Source organism: Salmo salar, chromosome ssa05 (assembly GCF_905237065.1).
Source record: "Salmo salar chromosome ssa05, Ssal_v3.1, whole genome shotgun sequence".
Lineage (NCBI taxonomy): Eukaryota > Metazoa > Chordata > Actinopteri > Salmoniformes > Salmonidae > Salmo > Salmo salar.
The window spans coordinates 15,429,454-15,444,552 of NC_059446.1; the positions used below are offsets into that span (position 1 = coordinate 15,429,454).

The window sequence follows — 15,099 nt, forward strand, 5'->3', positions numbered from 1 at the left end:
TTTTCCGCATAAATATCAACAGAAAATGCAAATGACAGGAAAACGTCAATGTAGTCTTCACACACACACACACACACACACACACACACACACACAGGCCGCATCCAAAATGGCACCCTATTCCCTATCCCAGAGGCCTATGGGTCTTAATCAAAAGTAGTGCACTATATAGGGAATAAGCTGCCATTTCGGACGAAGTTTCTGTGCTGCCTTAATGATTTATTTCACCTTTATTTAATCAAGTCAATTGAGAACCTATTCTCATTTACAATGACGACCTGGCCAAGAGGTATAACGGAGAACAGAACACACAATACCACTGAACATATAACACACTATATACAGAGAAGTTTCATAAAACATATCATTTAAAACAAATTATGTTTACACCCCTTTTACTTTTTCCACATGTTACAGCCTGAATTGAAATAGATTAAAATGTGGATTTTGTGTCACTGATCTATACACAATACCCTATCATGTCAAAGTGGAATTTTGTTTATAGAACATTTGAGAAATGAACAAAACATGAAAAGCGAATAAGTATTTAAAACCCATTGTTATGACAAGCGTAAATAAGTTCAGGAGTAAAAATGTGCTTAACGTATCACATAAGTTGCATAGACTCAGTCCGTGTTCAATAATAGTGGTTAACATGATTTTTCGAATGACTACCCCACAAATACCATTATCTGTAAGGAGAGGAAGGAAACTGCTCAGAGATTTCACCATGAGGCCAATGTTGATTTTTAAAACAGTTACAGCATTGAATGGCTGTGATATGAGAGAAATTAGGATGGATCAACAACATTGTAGTTACTCCACAATACTAACCTAAATGACAGAGTGAAAAGATGGTAGCCTGTATAGAATAAAACATATTCTAAAACATGCATTCTGTTTACAAGGCACTTAACGAATACTGCAAAAAATGTGGCCAAGAAATGAACTTTTTGTCCTGAATACAAAGCGTTATGTTGTTCAAGGGGTATGAATACTTTCTGAAAGCACTAGCTGTCGGATAGCTTTATTTACATAGAGATCCCAGAATTGCAGTGTAACTACCTAACATTTTGCCTCTGTTACGGCTGAGAAGCTTTCATGGGCACAAAAATCCAAAATATATTTTTTAATGTATGTACAGTACCAGTCTAAAGTTTAGACAGCTACTCATTCCATGCTTTTTCTCTATTTTTACTATTTTCTACATTGTAGAATAATAGTTAAGACATCAGAACTATGAAATAACACATACGGGATCATGTAGTAACCCAAAAAGTGTTAAACAAATCAAAATATATTTTAGATTTCAGATTCTTCAAAGTAGCCACCCTTTGCCTTGATGACAGCTTTGTACACTCTTGGCATTCTCTCAACCAGCTTCATGAGGTAGTCACCTGGAATGCAGTTCAATTAACAGGTGTGCCTTGTTAAAAGTTAATTTGTGGAATTCCTTTCCGTCTTAATGCGTTTGAGCCAATCAGTTGTGTTGTGACAAGGTAGGGGGGGTATACAGAAGATGGCCCTATTTGGTAAAAGACCAAGTCCATATTATGGCAAGAACAGCTCAAATAAGCAAAGAGAAACAGCAGTCCATTACTTCAGACATGGTCAGTCAATGCGTAAAATTTCAAGAACGTTGAAAGTTTCTTCAAGTACAGTCGCAAAAACCATCAAGCGCTATGATGAAACTGGCTCTCATGACTGCCACAGGAAAGGAAGACCCAGAGTTACCTCTGCTGCAGAGGATAAGTTCATTAGAGTTAACTGCACCTCAAAAATTGCAGCCCAAATAAATGCTTCACAGAGTTCAAGTAACACACATCTCAACATCAACTGTTCAGAGGAGACTGTGTGAATCAGGTCTTCATGGTTGAATTGCTGCAAAGAAACCACTACTAAAGGACACCAATAATAAGAAGAGACTTGCTTGGGCCAAGAAACAGGAGCGTTGGACATTAGACCGGTGGAAATCTGTCCTTTGGTCTGAGTCCAACTTGGAGATTTTTGGTTTCAACCACCGTGTGTTTGTGAGACACAGAGTAGGTGAGCGGATGATCTCTGTATGTGTGGTTCCCACCGTGAAGCAAGAAGGAGAGGGTGTGGGGGTGCTTTGCTGGTGACGCTGTCTGATTTATTTTTAATTCAAGGCACACTTAACCAGCATGGCTACCACAGTATTCTGCAGCTATACGCCATCCCAACTGGTTTGCGCTTAGTGGGACTATAATTTGTTTTTCAACAGGACATTGACCCAACACACCTCCAGGCTATGTAAGGGCTATTTTACCAAGAAGGAGAGTGATGGAGTGCTGCATCAGATGACCTCTACTCCACAATCATCCGACCTCAACCCAATTGAGATGGGTTGGACCGCAGAGTAAAGGAAAAGCAGCCAATAATTGCTCAGCATATGTGGGAACTCCTTCAAGACTGTTGTAAAAGCATTCCAAGTGACGCTTGTTTTGATAATGCCAAGAATGTTTACACCTGGATCTTGCAGCTAACTAGCTGCTACCTGAGTGACTATTGGCAACGTCGGTCACGGAATTAACACACATTATTACGGAGCTAGCCAGCTGAAGAGTTCCGTCAGCCACTCGTGGGCTTTTCCTGAGCTAGCCAGCTGAAGTGTCTCCTGGGCTACAATCACCTATCCTGACCCTTTTTACTGCCGATGCGGAGCCCCATCGGGTCTTCACGACTGGACCACCGACGTTATCTGCCCGAGGGAGTTATCCAACTGGCCCCTCCGTCGCGACGTAACCTGATCGCCTATCTGCGGCCGGCTAATCGTTAGCTGTCTTATCGGCTGCGATCTGAATAGGTCTATCGGACACTTTTCTTGGGCCACTATAACTAACTATTTTGCCAACACGGAACCCCACTAACCCACAGACGGAAACGCACGAGGTGGCTAAAAACAGACCTTCCACCAGCTTGCTACCTGTGGCCCGGCTAGCTGTCTGAATCTCACTGGACCCTTTGATCACTCGGCTAAGCATGCCTCTCCTTAATGCCAATATGCAATGTCCATTGCTGTTCTGGTTAGTGTTTATTGGCTTATTTCACTGTAGAGCCTCTAGCCCTGCTCATTATACCTTATCCAACCTCTCAGTTCCTCCACCCACACATGCTATGACATCTTCTGGTTTCAATGATGTTTCTAGAGACTATCTCTCTCATAATCACTAAATGCCTAGGTTTACCTCCTCTGTACTCACATCCCACCATACCTTTGTCTGTACATTATACCTTGAAGCTATTTTATCGCCCCCAGAAACCTGCTCCTTTTTCTCTCTATTCTGGATGTCACAGACGACCAATTCTTATAGCTTTTAGCCGTACCCTCATACTTATTCTTCTCTGCTCCTCTGGGGATGTAGAGGTGAATCCAGGCCCTGCAGTGCCTGGCTCCACTCCTACTCCCCAGGCGCTCTCTTTTGATGACTTCTGTAACCGTAATAACCTTGGTTTCATGCATGTTAACATTAGAAGCCTCCTCCTTAAGTTTGTTTTATTCACTGCTTTAGCACACTGCCAACCCGGATGTCCTAGCTGTGTCTGAATCTTGGCTTAGGAAGTCCACCAAAAACTCTGAAATCTTCATCCCTAACTACAACGTTTTCAGACAAGATAGAACGACCAAAGGGGGCGGTGTTGCAATCTACTGCAGAGATATCCTGCAGAGTTCTGTCCTGCTATCCAGGTCTGTACCCAAACAATTTGAACTTCTACTTTTAAAAATCCACCTCTCCAAAAACAAGTCTCTCACCGTTGCCGCCTGCTATAGACCCCCCTCGGTCCCTAGCTGTGCTCTGGACACCATATGTGAACTGATTGCCCCCCATCTATCTTCAGAGCTCGTGCTACTAGGTGACCTAAACTGGGACATGCTTAACACCCCAGCCATCCTACAATCCAAGCTTGATGCCCTCAATCTCACACAAATTATTAATGAACCCACCAGGTACAACCCCAAAGCCGCAAACACTGGCACCCTCATAGATATCATCCTAACCAACGTGCCCTCTAAATACACCTCTGCTGTTTTCAACCAAGATCTCAGCGATCACTGCCTCATTGCCTGCACCCGTAATGGGTCAGCGGTCAAACGACCTCCACTCATCACTGTCAAACGCTCCCTGAAACATTTCAACGAACAAGCCTTTCTAATCGACCTGGCCCTGGTATCCTGGAAGGATATTGACCTCATCCCGTCAGTAGAGGATGCCTGGTTATTTTTTTTAAATGCCTTCCTCACCATCTTAAATAAGCATGCCCCTTTCAAGAAATGTAGAACCAGGAACAGATATAGCCCTTGGTTCTCCCCAGACCTGACTGCCCTTAACCAACACAAAAATATCCTGTGGCGTTCTGCATTAGCATCGAACTGCCCCCGCGATATGCAACTTTTCAGGGAAGTTAGAAACCAATACACACAGGCAGTTAGAAACGCCAAGGCTAGCTTTTTCAAACAGAAATTTGCTTCCTGCAACTCAAACTCTAAAAAGTTCTGGGACATTGTAAAGTCCATGGAGAATAAGAGCACCTCCTCCCAGCTGCCTACTGCACTGAGGATAGGAAACTCTGTCACCACCGATAAGCCCACTATAATTGAGAATTTCAATAAGCATTTTTCTACGGCTGGCCATGCTTTCCACCTAACTACCCCTACTGCATTCAACAGCACTGCACCCCCCCACAGCTACTCGCCCAAGCCTCCCCCATTTCTCCTTCTCCCAAATCCATTCAGCTGATGTTCTGAAAGAGCTGCTAAATCTGGACCCCTACAAATCAGCTGGGCTTGACAATCTGGACCCTTTCTTTCTAAAATGATCTGCCGAAATTATTGCAACCCCTATTACTAGCCTGTTCAACCTCTCTTTCGTGTCGTCTGAGATTCCCATAGATTGGAAAGCAGCTGCTGTCATCCCCCTCTTCAAAGGAGGTGACACTCTTGACCCAAATTGCTACAGACCTATATCCATCCTACCCTTTGAAAGCCAAGTCAACAAACAGATTACCGACCATATCGAATCCCACCGCACCCTCTCCGCTATGCAATCTGGTTTCAGAGCTGGTCATGGGTGCACCTCAGCCACGCTCAAGGTCCTAAACGACATCGTAACCTCCATCGATAAGAAACAATACTGTGCGCCGTATTCATTGACCTGGCCAAAGCTTTTGACTCTGTTAATCACCACATCCTCATCGGCAGACTCAGTAGCCTTGGTTTCTCAAACGATTGCGTCGCCTGGTTCACCAGCTACTTCTCTGACAGACTTCAGTGTGTCAAATCGGAGGGCCTACTGTCCGGACCTCTGGCAGTCTCTATGGGGGTACCACAGGGTTCAATTCTTGGGCCAACTCTTTTCTCTGTATACATCAATGATGTCGCTCTTGCTGCTGGTGAATCTCTGATCCACCTCTACGCAGACGACACCATTCTATATACTTCTGGCCCTTCTTTGGACACTGTGTTAACCTGTTAGGGCTAGGGGGCACTATTTGCACGGCTGGATAATTTTTTTTTACCCGATTTAATCTGGTTACTAATCCTACCCAGTAACTAGAATATGCATATACTTATTATATATGGATAGAAAACACTCTAAAGTTTCTAAAACTGTTTGAATGGTGTCTGTGACTATAACAGAACTCATTTGGCAGGCAAAACCCTGAGACATTTTCTGACAGGAAGTGGATACCTGATGTGTTGTATTACCTTTAAACCTATGCCATTGAAAAACACAGGGGCTGAGGAATATTTTGGCACTTCCTATTGCTTCCACTAGATGTCACCAGCCTTTACAAAGTGTTTTGAGTCTTCTGGAGGGAGATCTGACCGAACAAGAGCCATGGAACGATGATGGCCCATTAGACACCTGGCGCGCAAGTTCATGTTGGGTACCCTCGTTCCAATACGTTATAAAAGAGAATGCATTCGTCCACCTTGAATATTATTCATGTTCTGGTTAAAAAGGCCCTAATGATTTATGCTATACAACGTTTGACATGTTTGAACGAACGTAAATATATTTTTTCCCCTCGTTCATGACGAAGTCCGGCTGGCTTAGATCATGTGCTAACAAGACGGAGATTTTTGGACATAAATGATGAGCTTTTTTGAACAAAACTACATTCGTTATGGACCTGTGATACCTGGAAGTGACATCTGATGAAGAGAATCAAAGGTAATGGATTATTTACATAGTATTTTCGATTTTAGATCTCCCCAACATGACGTCTAGTCTGTATCGCAACGCGTATTTTTCTGGGCGCAGTGCTCAGATTATTGCAAAGTGTGATTTCCCAGTAAGGTTATTTTTAAATCTGGCAAGTTGATTGCGTTCAAGAGATGTAAATCTATAATTCTTTAAATGACAATATAATATTTTACCAATGTTTTCTAATTTTAATTATTTAATTTGTGGTACTGACTTGACTGCCGGTTATTGGAGGGAAACGATTTCCTCAACATCAATGCCATAGTAAAACGCTGTTTTTGGATATAAATATGAACTTGATAGAACTAAAAATGCATGCATTGTCTAACATAATGTCCTAGGAGTGTCATCTGATGGAGATTGTAAAAGGTTAGTGCATCATTTTAGCTGGTTTTATGGTTTTGGTGACCCTGTCTTTGAATTGACAAAACATTACACACAACTCTTGTAAATGTACTGTCCTAACATACTCTAAATTTATGCTTTCGCCGTAAAACCTTTTTGAAATCGTAAAACGTGGTTAGATTAAGGAGATGTTTATCTTTCAAAGGGTGTAAAATAGTTGTATGTTTGAAAAATTTGAATTTTGACATTTATTTGGATTCAAATTTGCCGCTCTTGAAATGCACCTGCTGTTGATGGAGTGCACCACGGGTGGGACGCTTGCCACCATGGCCTTTTTTGCCTTTACCTCCCTTATCTCACATCATTTGCTCACATTGTATATAGTCTTGTTTTTTTTCTACTGCATCATTGATTGTATGTTGTTTTACTCCATGTGTAACTCTGTTTTTGTATGTTGTCGAACTGCTTTGCTTTATCTTGGCCAGGTTGCAATTGTAAATGAGAACTTGTTCTCAACTTGCCTACCTGGTTAAATAAAGGTGAAATTAAAAATGTGCAAAGCTGTCGAGGCAAAAGGTGGCTACTTTGAGGAATCTAAAATATATTTTGATTTCATGTGTTATTTCATAGTTTTGCTGTCTTCACTACTATTCCACAACGTAGAAAATCAATACAACTTGAATGAGTGGGTGTGTCCAAACTTTCGACTGGTACTGTACATTCGGAAATTGTTCAGACCCCTGGACTTCTTCCACATTTTGTTACCTTACGGCCTTATTCTAAAATGTATTATATAAAAACATGTCGTTATCAATCTAGACACAACATCCCATTATGACGAAGCAAAAACCTTTTTAGAAATGTTTGCAAATTTATATATATATATATATAAAACAAAACAAAACAAAAACGGATACCTTATTTACCTAAGTACTCAGACCCTTTGCTATGAGACTCGAAATTGAGCTCAGGTGCATCTTGTTTCAATTTATTGTCCTTGAGATGTGGATTCCAATCAAGTTGTAGAAACCTGTGGTTAATTCAGTTGATTGGACATGATTTGGAAAGGCACACACCTGTCTATATAAGGTCTCACAGTTGACAGTGCATGTCTGAGCAAAAACCAAGCCATGAGGTTGAAGGAATTGTCCGTAGAGCTCCGAGACAGGATTGTGTCGAGGCACAGATCTGCGGTAGGGTACAAAAAAAATGCTGCATTGAAGGGCCCCAAGAACAGTGGCCTCCATCGTTCTTAAATGGAAGAAGTTTGGAATACACGAAGACTCATCTTAGAGCTGGCCGCCCGGCCAAACTGAGTAATCGGGGCAGAAGGGCCTTGGTCGGAGGTGACCAAGAACCCGATAGTCACTCTGACAGAGCTCCAGAGTTCCTCTGTGGAGATGGGAGAACCTTCCAGAAGGACAACCATCTCTGCAGCACTCCACCAATCAGGCCTTTATGGTTGAGTTGCCAGAAGGAAGCCACTCCTCAGTAAAATGCACATGACACTCCTCTTGGAGTTGGAGGTCTCTGACAATGAGAAACAAGATTCTCTGGTCTGATGAAACCAAGATTGAACTTGTCTGTCGGCCCTGCATTAAAGACCATAATTGGATAAAGAAATTGTGATAAATAAAAATGTATTCCAATTTAATTACCAAAAAATGTGCCATATAAATTGGAAAAGAGTTGACAAGATTTTCCATGTACCTATTCCATGGCACATGGTTTATGAATTGACACGCAAAACAACGCCGGATTCAAAACTTCTAATTTTTCAATTTACAATTGTTATACAATATTCTTGCAACCAATAGAATGTTATAGATATGGGGATACAATCTTCCCAGCTCTGCAGATTCTGCTGTGAAGAGACAGAATCATTAGATCATTTATTTTGGTACTGTCCATATGTAGCTTGTTTTTGGTCACAGGTTCAGGAATGGATGAAGAATTACAACATTTGCCTGGAACTAACACTGCAGATAGCAATACTGAGTGATTTGAAAAGTCATAGTCAGTCAATCAATAATACAATAATTATTTTAGCAAAATTGTTTCTTTAATTTACAATCTGTAGAAGCTATGAGAATAGAACGGTTCAGTACTTTTGTGCAGCATCACAGCACAGTTGAAAAAATATGTAAAATAGAAATCCAAACTGGATGGTGCTGAAGGGTGCGACTAATTACAAGATAACCAATGTAAAACATACGTGGTCTGTAAAATGTATATAGGTTCATAGATGGTGTGAAATAGCACCGTTACAAATAGAAATCAAACTGGATGGACATCAGAAATAGAGGAAGGACTAAAAACAAACAAACAAAATATAACTATCATAAAGTAGATTATGTATAAACTCAAGGTAGAAGCCTAAGAGTTATTGTTTTAGTTTACTCAAATTGGGAGAGGGGTGGTTGGGTTTGCGGGGAATAATAAAGGTGTATATAAAAAAAAACAGGTTATTTATGTCTATGTACCAAGAAAATATATGGGGGATTTGAAATGACTATTGCATTGATGGAAGCAACAATCTTTCTGCAATATTAAAGCTGATCCACCCCTTAAGAAAGAAAATAGAAAGATTGAACTCTTTGGCCTGTGTCACGTCTGGAGGAAACCTGGCACCATCCCTCTGGTGACTCATGGCGTTGGCAGCATTATGCTGTGGGGATGTTTTTCAGCGGCAGGGACGGGGAGACTAGTCAGGATCAAGGGAAATATGAACGGAGCAAAGTACAGAGATCCTTGATGAAAACCTGCTCTAGAACGCTCAGGACCTCCGACTGGGGCCAAGGTTCACCTTCCAACAAGACAACGACCCTAAGCACACAGCCAAGACAACACAGGAGTGGCTTCGGGACCAGTCTCTGAATGTCCTTGAGTGGCCCAGCCAGAGCCTGGACTTGAACCTTATCGAACATCTCTGGATAGACCTGGAAATAGCTGTGCAGCTACGCTCCCCATCGAACCTGAAAGAGCTTGAGAGGATCTGTAGAAAAGATTGCGGAAAAACTCTCCAATTACAGTAGTGCCAAGCTTGTAGCTCCGTACCCAAGAAGACTCAATGCTGTAGTCACTGCCACACGTGCTTCAACAAAGTACTGAGTAAAGCGTCTGAATACTTATGTAAATGTGGTATTTCAGGTTTTTTATTTTATACATTTGCAAAAATGAATACAAATTTTTGTCATTATGGGGTGTTGTGTTCAGATTGAGGGGGGGAAATAACTTTGTTAATTTTAGAATAAGGCTGTAACGTAACAAATTGTGGAAAAAGTAAAGGGGTCTGAATTCTTTCCGAATGCACTATATATAGTTACTTTAATACTTCATTTGTAAGTTTGAGAACATAGAGACATTATGTGTAAGATGGTGCCGGAGCAGAAGCCAGACGTTTTACGTGCCCCCAACTGATTGTTTATTTACGTTGTTTGTAAAAAAATTTTTACAGTTTTTGTACTTAATGTTGCCGCGACCGTCTCTTATGACCGAAAAGAAGTTCTAGAGATCAGGACTGTGATTACTCACCACAGACTAGCAAAATCCTTTTTCTTCTCGACTCTGACAAGCCCGAGGCGGAGGATATACAGCTCCCTCCCCCGACCCCAGTGATCTGCGTGAAGAGGAGGCGGAGAAAGAGAGGCCGGAGGGCGGGCGGCCTTCTGAGGAGTCGGAGGCGCTCGAATAAACCACTCCCTCAATTCTGCTTTATTGGACAATAAAATGGACGACTTATTGGGAAGATTAAACTACCAACGGGACATTAAAAACTGTAACATCTTATGCTTCACGGAGTCGTGGCTGAACGACGACAATATCAACGTACAGCTGGCTGGTTATACGATGTACACGCAGGATAGAACAGCAGCGTCTGGTAAGACAAGGGGTGGCAGTCTATGTATTTTTGTAAACAGCTGGTGCACGATATCTAAGAGTTTCTCATGATAAGCTGCTGAGAGTTTATCTATATTCTTTGTAGCTGTTTACATACCAACAGTCAGAGGCTGGCACTAAGATAGCATTGAAAAAGCTGTATTCCGCCATAAGCAAACAAGAAAACGCTCACCCAGAGGCGGTGCTCCTAGTTGCCGGGAACTTTAATGCAGGGAAACTTAAGTCAGTTTTACAAAATTTCTATCAACATGTTAAATGTACAACCAGAGGGACAAGAACTCTGGACCATCTATACTCCACACACAGATGCATACAAAGCTCTCCCTCGCCCTCCATTTGGCAAATCTGACCATAATTCCATTGGAAGTACCAGTGGAAGCAGCAACAGATGCTAAGCTACAGGACTGTTCTGCTTGCACAGACTGGAATATGTTCCGGGATTCCTCCACTGGCATTGAGGAGTACACCACATCTGTCATTGGCTTCATCAATAAGTGCATCGATGACGTCGTCCCCACAGTGACCGTACGTACATACCCCAACCAGAAGCCATGGATTACAGGCAACGTCTGCACCGAGCTAAAGGCTAGAGCTGCCGCTTTCAAGGAGCGGGACTCTAACACGGAAGCTTATAAGAAATCTCGCGATGCTCTCCGATGAACCATCAAACAGTCAAAGCATCAATACAGGACTAAGATCGAATCGTACTACACCGGCTCTGACGCTCGTCGGATGTGGCAGGGCCTGCAAACCATTACAGACTACAAAGGGAAGCACAGCCGAGAGCTGCCCTGTGACACGAGCGAACTAGACGAGCTAATCTACTTCTATGCTCGCTTCGAGGCAAATAACACTGAAACAGGCATGAGAACACCAGCTGTAATGAAAGATTATGATCACACTCTCCGCAGCCGATGTGAGTAAGACCTTTTAAACAGGTCAACGTTCACAAGGCCACCGGGCCAGACGGATTACCAGGACGTGTACTACGAGCATGTGCTGACCAGCTGGCAAGTGTCTTTACTGACATTTTCAACCTCTCCCTGACCCAGTCTGTAATATCAAATGTATTTGTCACATACACATGGTTAGCAGGTGTTAATGCAAGTGTAGCGAAATGCTTGTGCTTCCAACCATGCAGTAATATCTAACAAGTAATCTACCAATTCCACAACAACTACCTTGTACACACAAGTGTAAAGGAATGAATACGAATATGTACATAAAAATATATAAATGAGTGATGGCCGAACGGCATAGGCAAGATGTAACAGATGGTATGGAGTACAGTATATACATATGAGATGAGTATTGTAGGGTATGAAAACATATAAAGCAGCATTGTTTAAAGTGGCTAGTGATACATTACATCAGGATGGCAAGATGCAGTAGATGGTATAGAGTACAGTATATACATATGAATTGAGTAATGTAGATTATAAAAGCATATAAAGTGGCATTGTTTAAAGTGGCTAGTGATACATCTAATTACATAAAGATGGCAAGATGCAGTAAATGGTATGGCGTACAGTATATACATATGAGATGAATAATGTAGGTTATGTAAACATTATCTAATATAAATAATATAAAGTGGCAAGTGATAAATTGATTACATCAATTTTCCCATTATTAAAGTGGCTTGAGTTGAGTCAGTATGTTGGCAGCAGCCACTCAATGTTAGTGATGGCTGTTTAACAGTCTGATGGCCTTGAGATAGAAGCTGTTTTTCAGTCTGTCGCTTCCAGCTTTGATGCACTTGTACTGACCTCGCCTTCTGGATGTTAGCGGGGTGAACAGGCAGTGGCTCGGGTGGTTGTTGTCCTTGATGATCTTTTTGGCCTTCATGTGACATTTGGTGGTGTAGGTGTCCTGGAGGGCAGGTAGTTTGCCCCCGCCCATAACCCTCTAGACAGCCTTCCGGTTGTGGGCGGAGCAGTTGCCGTACCAGGCGGTGATACAGCCCGACAGGATGCTCTCGATTGTGCATCTGTAAAAGTCTGAGTGTTTTTGGTGACAAGCCGAATTTCTTCAGCCTCCTGAGGTTGAAGAGGCACTGCTGCGCCTTCTTCACCACACTGTCTGTGTGGGTGGACCATTTCAGTTTGTCCGTGATGTGTACGCCAAGGAACTAAACTCTCCACCCTCTCCACTACTGTCCCGTCAATGTAGATAGGGGGGTGCTCCCTCTGCTGTTTCCTGAAGTCCACGATCATCTCTTTTGTTTTGTTGACATTGAGTGCGAGGTTATTTTCCTGACACCACACTCCGAGGGCCCTCACCTCCTCCCTGTGGGCCCTCTCATCGTTGTTGGTAATCAAGCCTACCACTGTAGTGTCGTCTACAAACTTGATGATTGAGTTGGATGCGTGCATGGCCACGCAGTCGTGGGTGAACAGGGAGTACAGGAGAGGCCTGAGAACGCACCCTTGTGGGGACCCAGTGTTGAGGATCAGCGGGGTGGAGATGTTGTTACCTACTCTCACCACCTGGGGGTGGCCCGTCAGGAAGTCCAGGACCCAGTTGCACAGGGCGGGGTCGAGACCCAGGGTCTCGAGCTTGATGAGTTTGGAGGGTACTATGGTGTTAAATGCTGAGCTGTAATCGATGAACAGCATTCTTACATAGGTATTCCTCTTGTCCAGATGGGTTAGGGCAGTGTGCGTGTGATGGCGACTGCGTCATCTGTGGATCTATTGGGTCAGTAAGCAAATTGGAGTGGGTCTAGGGTGTCAGGTAGGGTGGAGGTGATATGGTCCTTGACTAGTCTCAAAGCACTTCATGATGACGGAAGTGAGTGCTACAGGGCGGTAGTCATTTAGCTCAGTTACCTTAGCTTTCTTGGGAACAGGAACAATGGTGGCCCTCTTGAAGCATGTGGGGACAGCAGACTGGGATAACGATTGATTGAATATGTCTGTAAACACCAGCCAGCCAGCTGGTCTGCGCATGCTCTGAGGATGCGGCCAGGGATGCCGTCTGGGCCTGCAGCCTTGTGAGGGTTAACACGTTTAAATGTTTTACTCACGTTGGCGGCAGTGAAGGAGAGCCCGCAGGTTTTGGTAGCGGGCCATTCAGTGGCACTGTATTGTCCTCAAAGCAAGCAAAAAAGTTCTTTAGTCTGGGAGTAAGGCATCGTGATCTGCGACGGGGCTGGTTTTCTTTTGTAATCCGTGATTGACTGTAGACCCTGCCACATACCTCTCGTGTCTGAGCCGTTGAATTTTGACTCCACTTTGTCTCTGTACTGACGCTTAGCTTGTTTGATTGCCTTGCGGAGGGAATAGCTACACTGTTTATATTCGGTCATGTTTCCGGTCACTTTGCCCTGATTAAAAGCAGTGGTTTGAGCTTTCAGTTTTGCGCGAATGCTGCCATCAATCCACGGTTTCTGGTTGGGGAATGTTTTAATAGACGCTGTTGGTACGACATCACCGATGCACTTGTTAACCTCTCTGGGCTAGGTGGGACGAAATCGTCCCACCTACGCAACAGCCAGTGTAATCCCGTGGTGCGATTTTCAAATACCTTAGAAATGCTATTACTTCAATTTTTCAAACATATGACTATTTTACAGCTATTTAAAGACAAGACTCTCGTTAATCTAACCACACTGTCCGATTTCAAAAAGGCTTTACAACGAAAGCAAAACATTAGATTATGTCAGCAGAGTACCAAGCCAGAAATAATCAGACACCCATTTTTCAAGCTAGCATATAATGTCACAAAAACACAGAAGACAGCTAAATGCAGCACTAACCTTTGATGATCTTCATCAGATGACACACCTAGGACATTATGTTATACAATACATGCAAGTTTTGTTCAATCAAGTTCATATTTATATCAAAAACCAGCTTTTTACATTAGCATGTAACGTTCAGAACTAGCATACCCCCCCGCAAACCTCCGGTGAATTTACTAAATTACTCACGATAAACTTTCACAAAAAACATAATTATTTAAAAAAATATAGATACTGAACTCCTTTGTGCAATCGAGGTGTCCGATTTTAAAATAGCTTTTCGGTGAAAGCACATTTTGCAATATTCTGAGTAGATAGCCTAGCCATCACGGCTAGCCATTTAGACACCCACCAAGTTTAGCCCTGACCAAACTCCGATTTACTATTACAAAAGTTTGATTACCTTTGATGTTCTTCGTCAGAATGCACTCCCAGGACTGCTACTTCAATAACAAATGTTGGTTTGGTCCAAAATAATCCATCGTTATATCCAAATAGCGGTGTTTTGTTCGTGCGTTCAAGACACTATCCGAAGTGTAAATAAGGGTCACGAGCATGGCGCAATTCGTGACAAAAGATTTCTAAATATTCCATTACCGTACTTCGAAGCATGTCAACCGCTGTTTCAAATCGATTTTTTATGCCATTTTTCTCGTAAAAAAGCGATAATATTCCGACCGGGAATCTGCGTTTAGGTAAACAAAGCATTCGGTCGACGCGGGCACGCGCCTGAGTCTCACAGTACTGTAACCAGCCACTACCCAAACGCGCAACTTTTTTTCAGCCAGAGCCTGCAAAGCCACGATTCAGCTTTTTGCCGCCTTCTGAGAGCCCATGGGAGTCGTAGGAAGTGTCACGTAACAGCAGAGATCCTCTGTA

At 42.8% G+C, this 15,099-nt stretch overlaps 1 protein-coding gene across 1 annotated transcript in view; it reads left to right on the top strand.

Annotated features, from left to right (window-relative positions):
* LOC106604312 (ankyrin repeat and KH domain-containing protein 1-like) overlaps nucleotides 1–15,099 on the top strand; it is a 90,976-nt gene that overhangs the window by 15,605 nt on the left and 60,272 nt on the right.